Source organism: Triticum aestivum, chromosome 2D, assembly GCF_018294505.1.
Source record: "Triticum aestivum cultivar Chinese Spring chromosome 2D, IWGSC CS RefSeq v2.1, whole genome shotgun sequence".
Taxonomy (NCBI): Eukaryota; Viridiplantae; Streptophyta; class Magnoliopsida; order Poales; family Poaceae; genus Triticum; species Triticum aestivum.
This window is the reverse complement of record NC_057799.1, coordinates 464,554,200-464,573,996: the sequence shown is the minus strand read 5'-3', so window position 1 is coordinate 464,573,996 and position 19,797 is coordinate 464,554,200. Positions and strand designations below refer to the sequence as shown.

At 47.0% G+C, this 19,797-nt stretch overlaps 1 long non-coding RNA gene across 1 annotated transcript; it reads left to right on the top strand.

The window, feature by feature from the left end:
- The first annotated feature begins 10,116 nt into the window (after positions 1 to 10,116).
- LOC123049586 (uncharacterized) lies at positions 10,117 to 13,173 on the top strand. The gene is made up of 3 exons (XR_006423614.1): positions 10,117 to 10,250; positions 10,325 to 10,459; positions 11,442 to 13,173. It is a non-coding gene; the product is annotated as an uncharacterized lncRNA (long non-coding RNA).
- Positions 13,174 to 19,797: the final 6,624 nt, after the last annotated feature.

Genomic DNA, 19,797 nt, shown 5'->3' with positions numbered 1-19,797 from the left:
CTTTTTTCTTAAGTTATTAATTGAGCTCAGTGACTTCAAAAAGTTGTACAGAAGCCTTGTTTGGGCCTTTCCGGCGTCGGTGAATGTGGGCTGAGTAGCCATGTTAGGTTGTACTGTACTACACAGGCCTTTTTTTCAACATCAGCAATGCAACTGGGCCGACAGTTGTACACAATATCCGGGTCAACCTGTTATTCTCCGCCCCGCTAGGCTGCAAACTTTCCTAGGAGGTATGCATTAGGCTTAACAACAAAATGGACTTTAAGAAATAATAAATGGGATGTAATTATAATAACTGGGCAGTAACTATAAAAAATGCACCAAACACGTAATTAGTTTAAAAATATATTATTTTCAGAATTTGAAAATTTTAATTTCATTACTTGTTGCGCGCGCAATATTTTGTTGGATTTTAATGTAATACAACTTTATTTTGAAATTATATTTAATCTGACTAGAAATTTCGGATAAAAATATTTCGGATCCCATAAAAATGTGGGAATTTTATTTGAATTCTGTTTTGAGCGGTTGGTTGAAATTATTATTCGTTGTCCTAGCTAGAAAATGGGTTGTACTTTTAACAAACTGTAAATGGGCTATAGTAAATTCCATTATAATTAAAAATGGGTTGTACATTCTTACAAATCGCAAATGGGCTATATGTTCTCTGCCACACACTTGTGGGCCTTCTAAGTTGACGTGTCCCCTAAAAAAACTTAGTTGACGCGTATGCAAGGCTTTGTCAACAACACACGGTTCCGGCAGCTGTGGCCGTTGGATGTCCATCCAACGGATGTCGTGTTTCTTCTTCAATCTCGGATATTCTTGCTTCAGCCGCCCAAAAAATGATTCCTCCCCCTGACATCTGGGGCGCACCGTCCCCTACTACTCCCACCGCTGGCCAGGCCATCCCTCTACTCACCCACACCCCCTGTTATTCCGCGGCGACGGCAGCCTCACACCGCAGCCGAACCAGTGAACCCTCGTACTCCTCTCCGCGCGGGCTTCCACTGCCGCGTCTTCCCCGGCTCCGCGTCGTCCCCTTCCTAGGCCTCGCCGTCGTCCACCGCCCTGGTGCTCTCGGCGCGGTGTGGTCAATGTGGTCAAGGAACGGCTTCCATCAGACGTGGACTATACCTGGAGAGGCTGAAAGCTGGGTCCACGACAGCAGCAAGGAAGTGCCTCCTTATTACGCGGAAAATAATGATTCCTCCACCTGACAGCAGAGACCCACTGGACGGGCCACCGTATTTTGCGAAAAAAACATTTCCCCCCTGACTGCTGGGATCCACCGGACAGGCCACCGTATTGCGCGAAAAAAACGTTCCCCCTGCTGTCAGCTCGGACCCACCGGAAGTGCCTCCTTATTACGCACAAAAAAATGAATACTTCCCCTGCTGGTTGGGACCCACCTTGGTGGGAAGCTGACTTATGGGCCTACTAAGTTGACGGGGATGGAGTGCTTTGTTAACTTAGTCAATATGAATGATTCTAGCTCCAGTGACCGTATGATGTCCATCAAACGGCCGTAGTGCTTCTTCAACCTCTGGTCTTAATGCTCCAGCCACCCAAAGCAGCGCCGGTCGTGCCGCATGCTCCTGCCTCCCGTGGCCGGCTGTGCTGCCGCGGAGGCCTCACCGCCCCCTACTATTCCCACCGCTCGCCAGGCCATCCCTCTACTCACCCACACCCCCTGTTATTCTGCGGCGACGGCAGCCTCACACCGCAGCGAACCAGTGAACCCTCGTACTCCTCTACGCGTGGGCATCCACTGCTGCGTCTTCCCCGGCTCCGCGTCGTCCCCTTCCTAGGCCTCGCCGTCGTCCACCGCCCTGGTGCTCTCAGCGCGGCGTGGTCAACGTGGTTAAGGAACGGCTTCCATCGGACGTGGACTGTACGTGGAGAGGCTGAAAGCTGGGTCCATGGCCTCAGCAAGGAAGTGCCTCCTTATTACGCGCAAAATAATTATTCCTCCACCTGACAGCGGGGACCCATCGGACGGGCCACCGTATTTCACAAAAAAAAAGTTTCCCCTGACTGCTGGGACCCACCAGCTACATCTTCGCACGCAAGGAAGTGCGTCCGGGCAAAAAAAATGATTCGCCCCCCTGACTGCTGGGACCCACCAGCTACATCTTCGCACGCAAGGAAGCGCCTGACAGTCGGGACCCACCTGGTCAAAGCGTACGTAGCGTTGTCATTCTGGTCGCAAACGTGTACGTACATACTGGGCAATGTAGAGGCGCGCATGTGTCGTACTAGAGGCGCGCACGTAGCATGTACACGTACGTACAGCGGCCATGGTGCAAGAAAGTAAATACGGCCACGTACGTACATACGGGTGGGGTCTTGAACGCCTACTCGCGCATACATATGGCCAGGGCTCGTGTACATGGCTGGGTCGGAACGGAGAAACAGCGTCATTGTCGTGTTCATGGGGAGCCAACCGGCTGGGTCGGAACGGAATGCGTCGTCGTGTTCATCGGGAGGGCTTGGATGGAACATCCAATGGAAACGAGGCCTGGCGTACCGCAGAATGGAGGAAACGGCCTTGTGTTCGACCGGCCATGTTCGAAACGGGATCCTGTTCATCGGGAGGGGTCTGGCGTCCCGCAAAACAGAGGAAACGGACCTCCTATGGTCGAAACGGGGGTCCTGTTGATCGGGAGGGGTGTGGCGTACCGCAAAACGGAGGAAACAGACTTGTGTTGGAGCGCTACGGTCGAAATAGGGGTCCTGTTCATCGGGAGGGGTGTGGCGTACCGCAAAACGGGACTCCACGGGATACTTTCATCTCCACCGTCGACCCCCTCCAGCCTCCACGGGCTACTGTTCATCCACCGTCGACCTCCTCCAGCCTCCACCTACGACTGTTCATCCACGGGCTCCTGTTCATCCAGCCTCCACCGCGCGCTACTCCACCGGCTACTGTTCAACCAGCCCTCTCCACGGGCTCCTGTACAACCACCCCTCCATGGGCTACTGTTCATCCAGCCCTCCACCGTCTACTGTTCATCCAGCCCTCCACGGGGTGGTCCTGTTCATCCTGCCCTCCATGGGGTCCTGTTCATCCAGCCCCAACCGCCTTGATTGATCGGGGTCCTGTTCATCCAGAGGCAACACCACGGGGTCCTGTTCATCCACCCCCACCAGGAACTATTCATCCAAACCCCCCAGCAACGCTCACTGTTCATCCAGAGGCAGCATCGATTGGCTTCAGTTAGCAGCAGTAGCGAAGGAACCGCTCGATCGGGTTCAGTTAACAGCCATCGATCGATCATTTGGGTTCAGTAACGCGTAGCCTGCAGTGCAATCGCTCAGGTTCAGTTAGAGCCCAACGCCTTGCACCCACGCGCGTGCGTGTATGAGAGAAACGCGCATCGCTCGGCCCCGACCACCCACCGTAACCGGGAACACCCCGATATTTTCCTCGCCCTCGCTTCTACCACAGTTTTTTCCGTCATGGACGGCCCAAAGAATGTCATGCAGCTGCGTCTTCGGCCCCCCAGGACAAAAAGCCCATTTTCTGTCATGATTTTTTGTCATAGAAGTAGGACCCCACCACATCTATGATGATACTAGGTTTTGTCACAATTATCGTCATAGAAGTGTCATAAGTATGACAGAAAAAAATTCGTTCGGCCCAAAATGTCACGGATGTGTCTTTTTTTTGTAGTGATGCTCGTCTCCTCGAGATCTCCATCAGGAATCTGCAACCACTTGATCACATCGGGCGAGATCAAATTCAGACCGGCCCCACCGTCAACCAGCACTTTTGTCACTTTGAGGTTGCGTATTGTTGGTGAAACCAACAACGGCAAACACCCGACCGCAGTTGTGCGATCAGGGTGGTCCTCGGTGTCAAAAATGATGGGCATGCGGGACCACTTCAGTGGCTTCTGGGCATCGAACGATGGCTCTGCCATAGTGACCTCATGCGCCCACTGCTTCAGTTGGCGGTGTGAGGTGTGCAACGAGGCGCCACCGTCGACGCACATGGCCTCTGTAGCTTTCTGGAACTCATGCTCGCCGGACTCGTCGTCCTCGTCATGATCATCATCTTCCTCCTTCTTATCGCGGCCCCAAGCGGGCCTCTCTTGTTGATTATCTTTGCTGCGGCGACTTCCTTGGCCGCCACGCTTCTTGCCGGACACTCAGCACCATCCTGACCCTTCTCCTTGTCCCGCCTTTCATCTTCAGCTTTCTGCTTTTCTGCAAGCAGCTCAACCTGTCGGCAGTTCTGGAGGTCATGGCCCTTGGTGCGGTGGATCTTCCAGTACTGCTTGTCGGAGCCTCCTGGCTTGTCGGCGGCCGCCAAGGCCTGGCTGGCGGCGCACCCGGCAACCTCCTTGCCGGGGTCGTCAGCCTTGGCCTTCTTGGCGGCGCCGGGGTCGCCGGATCCCTCAACGGCAAGCATAGTCTTGCCCTTACGCTTCCTGCTGCGGTGTCGACCCTTCTTTGTCGGGGTGGCGGTGTCTTCGTCAGTGGAGTCGGTTTCCGTGCCGGCATCCTCGCCGGGGTACTTCCTTCCTTTCTCAGCCCGAGCACATCTATCAGCCAGAACATAAAGTTCGGCTACATCCTTGACCTTGTTCATCGCCAGCTCTTCACGCATCTTGCGGTTGTGTACATTCTGATGGAACGCACTGATGACAGCGGTGGGATGAACATCTGGGATGGTGTACTGCACACGGCTGAATCTTTCTATGTACTTACGCAGGGACTCGCCATCCTTCTGGGGGATGACATGCAAGTCACTTGCCTGGCCAGGAGCTTGGTGGCCTCCGGTGAAGGCGCCAACAAACTCGTGGCACAGATCCGACCAGGAAGAGATGGAATCCACTGGCAGGTGCATCAACCACGACATGACGTTGGGCTTAAGCGCCAACGGAAAGTAGTTGGCGAGCACCTTGTCGTCGCGAGCCCCGGCGGCTTGCATCGCGATGGTGTAGATGCTGAGGAACTCCGACGGGTGAGTCTTGCCGTTGTACTTTTCCCCAACATCAGGCTTGAACGTGCGGTGGGAGGGCCATTGGAACTGCCGCAACTCTCGGGTAAAGGCTGGACAACCCACCTCGTAAGGCAGGTCGCCGGGGCCCCCCGGCGCCGGGTGGTCCATAGTAGGCCCCGCACGCCGATCTGACTGATGGCGCGTCTCCCGCTGTCGCTCAATGGTGGTTCGAGCGTCTTCTTGAGCTCGCTCCCGAAGGACTTGGCGTTGGTCGCGGCTGGCTCGCGGGTCGGACGACACCGTAGAAACGTTGATGCGGACGTCGGCCTGGTGAGCCAGCGGCTGCTGTCGCGGCCACAGGGGAGGAGAGTGCACCGCGGTCACAGCATCCCCGGTCCTCCCACCGCCGGCATGCGTCAGCTCGACAGAACGCCGGCACGAGGGTCCCGCTGGGAGTGGCTCATCTTTGTTGGCGAAGCTGACAAGGCTTCGAATGGTGGCTCTCCACTCTTCGAGCTTCTCCGTGACGGGCGGGAAGTCGAGGAGCAATTGTACGCGCGCCAACGCTTCTGCTGGTGTGGGTGGTGGCGAAAGCTGCGTGGACCATGACGCGCTCCGACTTCTAACCACGTTAGAAAGAGCTCTATCACGGTCCCGCGGTCGCGCGCCGCTTCCGCCAGCGTCCCGGTGCGCACGCTGGCCGGATGCGTTCTGAGAGTGACGCAAAGGGCTCTTCCCGCGGCGCCCGGGGGCACCGACGTCGCGGTGTTGCTCATCGTGCGTGGCCTGGGAAGGCTGCGGCACGGGCGCCGGCGGGGCGTCCGGGAGGTCGCTGCGCCGCCCGTTGGCAGCACAGCCCCGTCCCCGGGCCCAGCAGCGTGTGGCTCGTCGTCTTGGACCCAGACAGCGCCGCTCCCTTGGCTCCGATCTCCAGAGTGTCGTGGACGCTCGTGGGCTGCGCCTCCGGCGCCGTCCGTGGCCACCCCATCGCCCGCCTGTGCTGGTGCGGACGGGCCGGCCCCGGACGACCCGATGGAGTGATCCCCTTCTTCTTGGGGGCCATGGTGATGATGAAGTCGATTCCAAACCGGATTTTCACAGCTCGCGCCCCCTACCTGGCACGCCAAAGATGTCGGGAGAATGACACCTATGGGATCACGAGGATCCCTTCTACGGTCGGCGGGCGCGGGGCTGTGCAAAGAGCGGGTTTGGGAGATCAACACGGGGGAATTTTATCCAGGTTCGGGCCGCAAGCGATGCGTAATACCCTACTCCTGCTAGTTTGTGTTTATCTGGTGTTCTTGGACTAGCTACAAAGCGTGCAGGGTCCAAAAAGTCTGAATCCTTCCTCAGTACGCCTCGAGCCTCCTTTTATAGTCAAAGGGGTCCCCACAATGGCACACAGGAGGTGGAAAGTATGTACTGTACACAAGTCTATGAAGGAAATATGCCCTAGTGGCAATAATAAAGTTATTATTTATTTCCTTATATCATGATAAATGTTTATTATTCATGCTAGAATTGTATTAACTGGAAACTTGATACATGTGTGAATACATAGACAAACAGAGTGTCACTAGTATGCCTCTACTTGACTAGCTCGTTGATCAAAGATGGTTATGTTTCCTAGCCATAGACATGAGTTGTCATTTGATTAACGGGATCACATCATTAGGAGAATGATGTGATTGACTTGACCCATTCTGTTAGCTTAGCACTCGATCGTTTAGTATGTTGCTATTGCTTTCTTCATGACTTATACATGTTCCTATGACTATGAGATTATGCAACTCCCGTTTACCGGAGGAACACTTTGTGTGCTACCAAACGTCACAACGTAACTGGGTGATTATAAAGGTGCTCTACAGGTGTCTCCGAAGGTACTTGTTGGGTTGGCGTATTTCGAGATTAGGATTTGTCACTCCGATTGTCGAAGAGGTATCTCTGGGCCCACTCGGTAATGCACATCACTATAAGCCTTGCAAGCATTGCAACTAATGAGCTAGTTGCGGGATGATGTATTACGGAACGAGTAAAGAGACTTGCCGGTAACGAGATTGAACTAGGTATTGAGATACCAACGATCGAATCTCGGGCAAGTAACATACCGATGACAAAGGGAACAACGTATGTTGTTATGCGGTTTGACCGAGAAAGATCTTCGTAGAATATGTGGGAGCTAATATGAGTATCCAGGTTCCGCTATTGGTTATTGACCGGAGACGTGTCTCGGTCATGTCTACATAGTTCTCGAACCCGTAGGATCCGCACGCTTAAAGTTAGATGACGGTTATATTATGAGTTTATGTGTTTTGATGTAGCGAAGGAGTTCGGAGTCCCGGATGAGATCAGGGACTTGACGAGGAGTCTCAAAATGGTCGAGACGTAAAGATCGATATATTGGACGACTATATTCGGACATCGGAAAGGTTCCGAGTGATTCGGGTATTTTTGGAGTACCAGAGAGTTACGGGAATTCGTATTGGGCCTTAATGGGCCATACGGGAAAGGAGAGAAAGGCCCCAAAGGGTGGCCGCACCCCTCCCCATGGACTAGTCTGAATTGGACTAGGGAGGGGGGGCGCCCCCTTCTTTCTCCTTCTCCCTTCCCTTTTCCTACTCCAACAAGGAAAGGAGGAGTCCTACTCCCGGTGGGAGTAGGACTCCCCCCTTGGCGCGCCCTCCTCCTTGGCCGGCCGCCTTCCCCCTTGCTCCTTTATATACTGGGGCAGGGGGGCACCCCATAGACACAACAATTGATCATTGATCTCTTAGCCGTGTGCGGTGCCCCCCTCCACCACATTACACCTCGATAATATCGTAGCGGTGCTTAGGCAAAGCCCTGCATCGGTAGAACATCATCATTGTCACCACGCCGTCGTGCTGACGAAACTCTCCCTCAACACTCGGCTGGATCGGAGTTCGAGGGACGTCATTGAGCTAAACGTGTGCTGAACTCGGAGGTGCCGTGCGTTCGGTACTTGATCGGTCGAATCGTGAAGACGTACGACTACATCAACCGCGTTGTGTTAACGCTTCCGCTTTCGGTCTACGAGGGTACGTGGACAACACTCTCCCCTCTCGTTGCTATGCATCACCATGATCTTGCGTATGCGTAGGAAATTTTTTGAAATTACTACGTTCCCCAACAGTGGCATCCGAGCCTGGTTTTATGCGTTGATGTTATGCACGAGTAGAACACAAGTGAGTTGTGGGCGATATAAGTCATACTGCTTAACATTGTGGCCGCCTGGAGGCTCCTCTGACTTGCACTCCAAGTCTCCTGGGTGTCTTCTAGTCCAAGAAAAATCATTGCGAAAGTTTTATTCCGTTTAGTATTCCTTTTCTGCGAAACTCTAAAATAAGGAAAAAACAGAAACTGGCACTGGGCTCTAGGTTAATAGGTTAGTCCTAAAAATTATATAAAATAGCATATTAATGCATATAAAACATCCAAAACAGATAATATAATAGCATGGAACAATAAAATATTATAGATACGTTGGAGACGTATCAATAGACCGGAGAGCCGACCCTCCCAAGGACCAGATGAGGAGGACGGCGACGCGTATATCTAATCTATGTTCTGAAGGGAGGGAGGGAAGGGGGAGGAGGCAAGCATACTTGTTGGCGAGGCCCTCGACAAGGAACTCGTTGACCACGTAGCTCAGCGCCCTGATGAAAATGTCATCGCCGGCCATGGCGAAATGGTGGAGCGGGGAAACATCACGAAGGGGGCGGAAGAAGGCGACTGGTCAATCGAAACGGCGTTGCATTGCGACACTAGTAAGAATGGCAATGTTAACGGCGGAACCTGGCGTTTCTAATTGGGCCGGCCCATTTAACACTTTTTCTGTCTATTAATGCGCAAAAAAGGGCGTTGTATGAGTATCGAACCCGCGACGTAGGTGTAACCACCACGCCACCAAGGGGGATCTAGTAAACTTTAACATTTTTCCTCTTTTATTCGTTCTTTTTCCTTTTTCCTTTTTAAAAAAAATTTGATGAACTTTTCTCAAATGTATGAACTTTTTTTGAAAGGGAAAATATTATAAGCACGACCGATCACAGGTACACTTCTGCCGCAAGCGCAGCCGTCAGATACGAGTTTGATTAGCCGACGTACAACCGGCCAGGACGTCCACCACTGGACGTGTGCCTCGGCCACTTACAATTTTCCTGCAACACCGTTTATGTTGCAGAAGTCATTCCGCAACAACACCCATGTTGCGGAAAAGTTAAGACAAAAAAAATTCTGCAAAATCATCTGTGTTGCAGAAGTCTTTTCGCAACAACACCCATGTTGTAAAAAAGGTTAAGACAGAAAAAATTCCGCAATATCATCCGTGTTCCAAAAGTCCTTCCACAACGACACTCATGTTTCAAGAGTTCAGACGAAAAAATATCTACAACAGAACCTCTATTGCAAATGTTTCTACAACAAGAGGTCTGATGCAAAGGGTTATGCAACACTCGCTTTTATTGCAAAGATGAGAAAATGGTTGGCCACTGGATGGCCCCGATCAAATGGATGTGGAGGCGGCGGATCTTTTAAAAAGGATCCCCCGGCCGACGCGTAGCGTCGCCCTGTTTTTTGAAATTAATGAACTTTTCAATTATTCTTGTACTATTTTGTATTTCGTGAACTTTTTCAAAATTTTCATGAACTTCTTCAATCTGTGAACTTTTTTGAACTCGTGAACTTTTTAAAATTCGTGAAATTTTCTGAAATTAGTGAAATTTTCAAATTTCGTGAATTTCTTTTCAACTTTATGAACTTGTTACCCGAATTAGTGAACATTTTCCGTGAGCTTTTCTTAATACGCGAACCTTTTCTTTTTAAAACAAATTTGTGAACTTGCAAATTTTGGGACAGGGGGGCGACAATTTTCCTTAACTACTTCACAGTATTACGGATTACTAGTAGTGCGGGTTCGATTCCTGACCGCAACAAGTTTTCCAGGATTTTTTCGCTGCCGCTGCGTGTTCGTGGGCCGGCCCACCAGGGCGCTGCAATGAGCGCCAGTTTGGTTAGTCGGCGCGGAAAATCCTATTCGACGCATTTTGCGTCAAAGTGTCGAGGTGCCGCACACCCCCCGACTTAATTTGGGCCGGCCTGTTTTATTAGCTGTTCGCTGGTTTCCCTCCTCCCCCGTGCGAGTCATTCCTCTTCATCCGCTTCTCCTGCCGGATCCCCCTTCCTCGTTCTTCATCTGCTTCTCCTGCCGGATCCCCCTTCCTCGTTCTTCACCTGCTTCTTCCTCCGGGGATCCTACTCCGGCAATACACCGCCGCCCCTCGTGAGCAGTCGACGGTCCTCTCCCCACTGCCCCCGCTCCCGATTCGTCTGATCTGGCTAGATGTTTTTTTGCAGGTGGCTAGTGTCTCCGTCGGCTTCTAGGGTTCCTTCAAGGTCTGCGGCGTCAAGGCTCCCGTGAAGGTCTGCGTCTTCTAGGGTTTCATCAAGCTCGGCCTCGAATTGGGCTTTGTCAAGTTCGTCGTCTTGAAGGTAACGGCGCCAATTTCCCGCGATGTGTTCCTTCTCTCTGTGTGGTACCGCTAGATCGAGTGTATAGCTGTGTTAGTGTCTTCTCCAGTGTTTCTAGGGTTTGACAAACGTCGTCTTGTACAGGGGCAGTTTTGATTTGGTGAGTCTGAGTGTGGACTAGGGGCTTTGGTTTAGAGATTGGATTTTCGGGTTTGATGCAGCATGATGATGATTGGTTGTAGTGCTTTGCCTGGGGCTGTCTGTTGTTGATATGGCGTTTGTGTAGCATGTTCGGTTGACTTGTTAGGATGTATTCCTCTGCTCCACAAGTAGTATTTGCTCTGATTTGGTGTCGTCAGTGTAGCTTCTTCTGTTTTGCTGGTAATTAAGAAAAATAAAGTGGTTTGCTGGACTAGAAATTATGGAACAGAAGATAGCAAATCAGCATCCACTTTGTGGAGTTGGCCTGTGAAGTTCACATGATTTTCTTGTCTGAGTTTAAGGTTTGAGGAAAAACCAAGCAAGTGGATGCACAAACAGTTTTGGTGATGCGAACTGTTTCTGTTTTGTTATCTGACAGTTGTGTGTGATGTCTACTAGTGGCAGTTTCTATTTTTGTTCATATGTTTTGTCGTGTTAGGATGCATCCATCAACATTCTGCAGTTACCTTGCATTTAAGTAATTTATAAGCGTATTTTGATATTTGCTTAGGCAAGCTTGATAAGTTGGTTGCATAAGTCACTAGAGCATATATCGTTTGTGCCTGGTGGTGTTTCCCCATGTTTCCATCTATGATTTTCCTGATTCCTGCTCTTTTGCTGTTGCCTCCTCCCTGTCGACCTGCCCGGCAAGACTTTGTTTTTTTCACTTCAAACATGTTGAATTCAGGTTCTAGATGTGGAGTGCGGTAAATATGGGATTGATTCTGTTTGCTTGACCTGATGAAATTTAAAACAATGTATAACGGTTGTGTTCCTCATCATGTTTCTGTCTTCGCTACAGGTACACAAGACCGGCTGCTTGAGAGCATATGACTCTAACCAGTTGAGCTAGTGACCTTTAATGATTACAGCACAACACAACACCTCAAGAAACTCAAACGCCGATCCGAATGCTTTCAATTCTAACACAATTTCTTTCGACAATAAAACGGGAACAATTTTCAAATTTGTTCAGCATTTTGAGAAAACTCAAACATATTTAAACATGCAAATGAATTTTGGAGAAGCGAACATTTTTTAAAAACAGAACATTTTTTAAACTAGTCAAAAAACTGAACAGGAACAATTCCTAAAAAACAGGAACATTTTTCAAATTCCAAAACAAAATTTGGAAACATGAACAACTTTTGCACGCGAACAAATTTGGAATTTCCCAAACATTTTTGAGAACATGTAGGTTTTGGAATTTGGGAACAATTTTCTAAACTATGAACGAATTTTGAATCTTGAGAACAAATTTTGAAGCACGAACATTTTTTGCATTTTAAGAACAAATTTTAAACTGAGAATAATTTTTTAAAAATCCTGAACAAATTTGGAAGCGTGAATTTTTTTGAGTACGTGAACAAAAAATAGAAATCCGGTACATTTTCTGAATTTCAAAAGTTTTGAACAATTTTGTGTAATGAGAACATTTTTTGAATTTTAAGAACATTTTTTCGAAAACTGAACATTTTTTGAAAACATGAACGTTTTGGAATTTGTGAACAATTTTTTAAAGCACAAACATTTTTTGAATCCTGAGAACAAATTTCAAAGCACGAACAAATTTTTAAAGCATGAATTGTTTTTGAATCTTGAGAACAATTTTTGAAACGGAGAACAATTTTGAAAAATCCCTAACAAATTTGGAAGCGGGAATTTTTTAGAATACATAAACAAAGAATTGAAATCCGGTACTTTTCTGAATTTCAAAAGTTTTGAACTTTTTTGTGTAATGAGAACAATTTTATAATTTTGAGAACATTTTTTTGAGAACTGAATTTTTCTTGGAAACATGAACAAAACTTGAATATTTTGAAAAATAAAATAAAATAAGAGTAGAAAATAAAAAGAAATAAAAAACCAAATAAAGAAAATTTGTTGAAAAGAGAAATTAACTTGAAAAGGAAAACTGAAAGAAAACAAAAAAATAAGGAAAAGAAAAGGAAAAAAAACAGAAAAAGGAAGAAGAAAAAACAGAAAAGAGTAAAAAAAAGGGAAAAAAACGGTTCAGGAACTTTCTAGATGATTCCCAAAACCAGTAAGAACCAGCTAGCAACGCTCTAGAAGGCGCCACGGTAGAACCAGATCAAAGAAACAGAAACATCCTCGACGAAACAGTAGAAACAAAGATCCGCGCGGGAAAGAAGGGTCGCGGCCCAGAAAGCCCGCGAACGAACTCCCCTGTGCGAACTCTCGTCTAGTTGACGCAGACTGCGGCGTATAGGAACTCCCAGTCGGCGCTACTAAATACGCGGAATAGAAGGTCCCAGTTTTAACCACATACCATCCATGCCTGCGGGTACCTGGCCCATTTGGCAGGGTTGGATACGTTCACTCGCAGTTGGTTGAACCAGACCAGGCCATCTGGGCCGTGCTACGCGGGCCGAGCCAAAAGAACGCATTGTTATACGTTGGTACTCTTTTATTTCTTTCTTATTTTTCTTCATTTTCTTTGGGTTTTTTGCTTACCTTTTTTTGTCGGTTTTTATTATTTTCTTCCTTTACACACACGTCTTCTTATTTCTCAGTCTATGTACATTTTTATCATCACTTCAGATATTTTTAAAATACATGATGTATATTTTTTAAAATACATGTTTTGAACACTTTTTTGAATTCATAATAACATTTTTCTATATACACGTTGTACATCTTTTAAATGGAACTAAACATATTTTAACCTACAGGGTCATTTTTATTACATTGTATAAACTTTTTTTCAAACGTGTTGACTTTTTATTTTTGAATCACCAGAATTTTTATTTAGGATTTCACGAAAAAAATTGAATTGCTGAAATTTTTCTTTAAAATGTCATGCACATTTTTTTAATGGTATGAAACATTTTTTTACAGTATGCAAATATTTTTCAATTTTTTTAATAAAATATCAGAAAACATTTTGGAAACTCGTGAACATTTTATTTAAATGGTATGTGTATTTTTGGTATGTATGACTTTTTGTTTAATTACTCAGACATTATTTTACACTAGCAAAAAGGCCCGTGCGTTGCAATGGGAGAAAAAAATACCACACGCTTTTAATTAAAAAAATGGTCTATAATCTGATAATTTGTTGCTACGGCCCAAACAAAGATGGTATTAGCCTACAAAAACGCAGTTCAAGATTCCACAGCTATTCTATTTCGACACGACTTGCACATAGATTTAATCCGTACAAAGAAATGGGCAAGTGATCATGCATTTATTCATGTTATGTGTGAAATGGGGTATTGTTATGGGCCGGTAAAGGAAAACGACAAAAATAGACGATGACACATTAGCACACAACGGAGACGCGTGTATCAAGGGCGGTTTTCAGTTTAAGCATCACTAACTTAGGGTAACTCTTGAACACATTTTTTCACATGCATATTTCTTAAATACATGAAGAGTTGTTAAAAAGATATAGGATTTTTTAAGCATAAAGAGAGATTTTTTTTGTCTGGAAAAAAGCATTTTTGTATGGTCTCCTGTGGATGCAGGTACTTGCATCCATATTTCATCAGTATTTCTTGCCATACATGTCAAAGGTATTGGTCTCTGTTTCATCATTATTTATATCTTGTCAAACATGTCTTTTATTTTATTTTTTTGTCATGCATGCCTCCTTTTTACTTTTTGCCATGCATGTCCTCTCTTTCTTCTTTCTATATATAGGAGAATAGCGCAACATCTCATCTTTATCGGATCTCCTCTGCATTTTCTTTTTTATTTCTTTTATAGCGGATATCCCATCTTTATTGGGTCCTTCTTTTATTTCTTGTCATGCGTGTCTTTATTTATTGGGTGTCTCTAGCAAATTTATCTTCAATTCCATGTCCAATTCTGATTTTGCTGAGCTGTTCCTCCCCAATCCGAATCACTACCAGTATGAAAGAAAGACAGATAATGCATTAATGATTAAGATTGCATCATAGATAGTATTTTTTTTAAATTGTTAACAGGTAAAATAATATCATATTCATATTCTAGATATTTTTTAATCAAAATTGATATATAACATGTTAAATTTGGAGTTACGGTTTAGAAGATATGAGTATTTTAAAAAACATTTGATATCTACGGCGGGTTTAATGTCAGAAAAATCAGGGGTTTTTTTATAAAATAGCATGACGGACTAAGAATAACTATATCTTTTATTAGTAGGTATAGATATAGATTGTATAAATATATTTTTAAATGGCATGTACTCCCTTCGTAAACTAATATAGAACGTTTAGATTACTACTTTAGTGATCGAAATGCTCTTATATTATTTTACATAGGGAGTACATGCTTTTAAACACGTGACTTTTTTTTATGCCACAAACATTTTTTGTACACATGGTTAACAATTTTCTATACATGTTTAATATTTTTCAAATGCATGATTAATATATTTAACTTTGTAAAGTGTTTTTCATAATATAAATATATTATAAATAGAAACAATAGAAACAACATCAAGCAAAAAACAAAAACAAAATGAGAAAAAAAAAACACGGGCGATGTTAGCACGCGGGATCATTGGGCCGACCCAGCAGTGCCTCCTGCAAGCGACCCTGTGATAGAAATCGCCGCGGGCTGCACATAGTCGCATCTGTGTTAGGCTCAAGCCACACCTTTTGTTGTGCCTAAGCTGCGATGTGAGGCCCGCGTGCTGTTGGAACACGCGGAACGCTACGCTAGCGTCAAATATTTTTTTTCCTATCGCACCCAAGAACATGATGTTGAAATAGATCACGAAATTGGGTTTATCACTAGATGCGCAGTCACCGCGGCGAAAGTAGAGTTGGTGATGCGTGTAGTCGATCAACCGAGTCGTCTCCTCCTCGTGTAGTCGATCTCCCGCTGTCACGCCCAATATGCGACCCTATCCGAGAGGAACTCGAAGGTCCCACCAAGGATAGACCCGCATATTGAAACGCTTTTGCAAGGTGGATATAATTACATCAACATTACATAATAGTTGGGGATACATACAAGAGGCATACAATGCCACAAGATTATATCAACATCATACAAGAGATCAACATCCGACTACGGATGGAACACAAACAGAAACTCAAACGACATCCACCCTGCTAGCCCAGGCTGCCGACCTGGAACCTATCCCCTGATCGAAGAAGAACTCCAAAACAAGTAACATCGCTCTCGCGTCATGATCGTCGCAAAACCTGTACCTGCAACTGTTGTTGTAGTAATCTGTGAGCCACGAGGACTCAGCAATCCCATTACCATGGGTATTAAGACTAGCAAAACTTAAAGGGTAAGGAAGGGGTAAAGTGGTGAGATTGCAGCAGCGGCTAAGCAAAGTATGGTGGCTAACTTACGCAAATAAGAGCGAGAAGAGAAGCGACGGAACAGTCGTGAAGCTAGCAATGATCAAGAAGTGATCCTGAACTCCTACTTACGTCAAACATAACCCAAAAACCGTGTTCACTTCCCGGACTCCGCCGAAAAGAGATCATCACGGTTACACACGCGGTTGATGCGTTTTAATTAAGTCAAGTGTCAAGTTCTCTACAACCGGACATTAACAAATTCCCATCTGCCACATAACCGCGGGCACGGCTCTCGAAAGTTTATACCCTGCAGGGGTGTCCCAACTTAGCCCATTATAAGCTCTCACGGTCAACGAAGGATATTCCTTCTCCCGGGAAGACCCGATCAGTCTCGAAATCCCGGTTTACAAGACATTTCGACAATGGTAAAACAAGACCAGCAAAGCCGCCCGATGTGCCGACAATCCCGATAGGAGCTGCACATATCTCGTTCTCAGGGCAACACCGGATGAGACATCCTACGAGTAAAACCAGACCTCGAGTTTCCCTGAGGGGGCCCCGCAGTCTACTCTGTTCGGACCAACACTTAGAGAAGCACTGGCCCGGGGGGGTTAAAATAAAGATGACCCTCGGGAGCGCGACTCCCAAGGGAAAAGAAATAGGTGATAGGCAAATGGTAAAACCAAGGTTGGGCCTTGCTGGAGGAGTTTTGTTCAAAGCGAACTGTCAAGGGGTTCCCATAACACCCAACCGCGTAAGGAACGCAAAATCAAGGAACATAACACCGGTATGACGGAAACTGGGGCGGCAAGAGTGGAACAAAACACCAGGCATAAGGCCGAGCCTTCCACCCTTTACCAAGTATATAGATGCATTAATTAAATAAGAGATATTGTGATATCCCAACATAAACATAATCCAACATGGAGCAATCTTCATCTTCACCTGCAACTAGCAGCGCTATAAGAGGGGCTGAGCAAAGCGGTAACATAGCCAAACAACGGTTTGCTAGGAAGGGTGAAAAGGTTAGAGGCTGACATGGCAATTTGGGAGGCTTGAAGAGCAAGTGTTAGGTAGCGCAGCATAGCGATAGAACGAAGCAACTAGCATAGCAATGATAGTAGTGAGATCCAAGGTGACGGTCATCTTGCCTGAAATCCCGCTAGGAAGAAGAACGAGTCCATGAAGAAGATGAAGCCACGTAGACGAACCAAGCATGGACGAACGAATCCTCACGATCGCAACGAAACGGGAACTATCGAGAAGAAGCACAACCAGAAAGAAGCAAACAACATGGTAAACACACAACACCTAACAAGGCATGATGCTCAACCAAGCATGATGCATGATAAAGGCTATATGATGCTACTCATGGCAAGAGATGATGCATACAAGAGCAACACATCAAAGCAAGTTTAAATGAGGCCGGTAACAACATATAACAATTCCGGTAGGTCCTCATATGCAAGTTTTGAAATTGGTCCAGATCTGAATAAGCCTTATGTTCAAGTTGTTAACCAGCAAGTTAAGATGCACAAAGATGATCTACACGAAATTCTAGTCAAGTTACATATAAAGTTCGTTTAGTTCGGGGCTACGGCCTAGAAGATATGAGCAAAACAAATTAAACATGGCATTGATGCAAAATGCATCCAAACATCAAGAGAACACCTCAAACAAGGATGCAACATGATAATATGAAACTACATGCAATTCTAAGCAAGTTTCATATAGAGCATGCTCAACACGGAGCGACGGTGCAACACATACACTCCAAACAAGATATAACAATAATCTGTCCAAAACAGCAACTAGGCATCTTGCAAGCCTCATGAAAATATGCTACAACACTCCAACATGATAACAAAAGGCATGGACATGATTACAAATGAAGCTTAACAAAACATGAACACTGAGCTATCTCTATAAACCACTAGAACATGCTCAAAAGGACATGGCAAGATTGCAAATAATAACAGTTCACAGACTTAGCAGAAATTCACTGGACATGACAGAAATAACACCAGGTTGTAATGTTTAGAGCTATCAAACAACACGTTACAGCAAGCTATCATGGCAAATTTAAGCATGGCATGCTATACTAAAAGCACTTAACAACACTTCCTTACTAAACTTATGCCAAAGATCAACAGAAAACATGGTAGCATCCATGCAAACATGGCAAGTGATATGACAGATTCAGACTTAGTGAAAATAACAGTACATGACAGAAACAACGATAAGTAGGTATGTTGGTGAGCTTGTACAACTCACCACAGAGCAATACATGGCATGACAAGGTGACAAACAGTAAGAAGACACATATATGGAGCTAAACATGGCAATATCATAGTCATAGGTTGCATGGATCACTAGCAAAACACATGGAAAAACTGAACTTCATGTTAACAGGCTGACAGCAACATTATTTAGCAAGTTTGGAGCAAGATTACAACAAATTACAGCAGGATATAAATGCAACCAAGGGCATGGATGGATATAGCATAACATTTAAAACAAAACATCCTTAGTGAACATATCCAGATTATGCATAGAACTCGTGGTAACAGAAGGTTTACATGGCATCATAATGTTACAGCTACAGACTTGGCAGAAATGACTCGGTCACAGAAATCAGCAACATCATGGAGGCTACTTTGCATGCTTGTGCTAGTCACCACATATATCACAAAACTACATGGCAAGCACCTGTGTAAAGATGGCATGACATAGTTCAAAACACATGTAGAGCTCATGCTCATAGGATGCACACACAAAATGCAATGAAAAAGACAAATCACCAAGTTCTGTTAACAGACAACAGTTAACATCATATAGCACTCTTGCAACGATGACTAAAGCATCAAGATGAACTCAAACAAGCATGGCACAATGGAACAAAATATAGAGCATCTCATGGTAAACATTTTGATATATTATATGCACAAATCGAAGTACCGAGCATGAAATTATGGCATGGCAAACGTGAGCACATGAGAAGATATTTCAGGGACTTGGCCAAATTCGAAAAAAAAAAGAGGCAAACGGGCCGGATCTGGAGCTGCGCTGCTGGGCCTTGGGGAGGCCGGCGGCCCACACACGGGTCAACGGCGAGGCGAACGGGAGGCCGGCTGGATCGGGGCACCTCCCGATCCGCTGCGCCGGCGAGCGGCGGAGATGGGGTCCGGCGGGGTGGAGCGCGGGTTGAGGTCGGGCTCGCCGGATCTGAGCGCGGAGGGGTCCGGCGGAGCTTGAGGGCGGCGAGGCGGCGCCGGTGCGGGGTCTGGCGGCGCGGAGGTCGCCGGCGGCGAGGTCGGGGCGGAGGCGCGCGGGCGACGGGAGGAGGCGGCACCGGCGGGGCGGCGGCAGAGGCGAACGCCGGCGAAGGGCGGCGGGGCTGTGCGCACGGTGCAGCGCCCACGGGTGGTGGCGGCGGCGGGATAGGCCCCGCGGGCCCGATCCGGGCCCCGCGGGCCTGGCGCGGTGCGGGGGAGGGGCGGGACAGGTGGCGGCTGCGGGTTGGAGGAGAGCGCCGGCGGCGGTGACGTGGCGGCACTGGATTGGCCGGAGTGAGGTGGCCGGCGGACATGTCCATCGTGTCTGGCGGCGCGGAGGAGCGGGACTAGGGTTAGGGTGGATTCATCCGTGATTTGGGGAGGGGAAGGCCTTTTATAGGTAGAGGGAGCTAGGAGGGACCAAATGGGGTGCGGTTTTCGCTCACACGATCGTGATCGAACGGCGGAGAGTATGGAGGGGGTTAGATGGGCTAGGTGGGCTGTGTGAAGAGGTGTTGGGCTGCACAAAAGAGGGCTTTTACCGTTACCCGGTTAACCGTTGGGGCATCAAACGACCTCCAAATGAAACGAAATTTGACGGGCGGTCTACCGG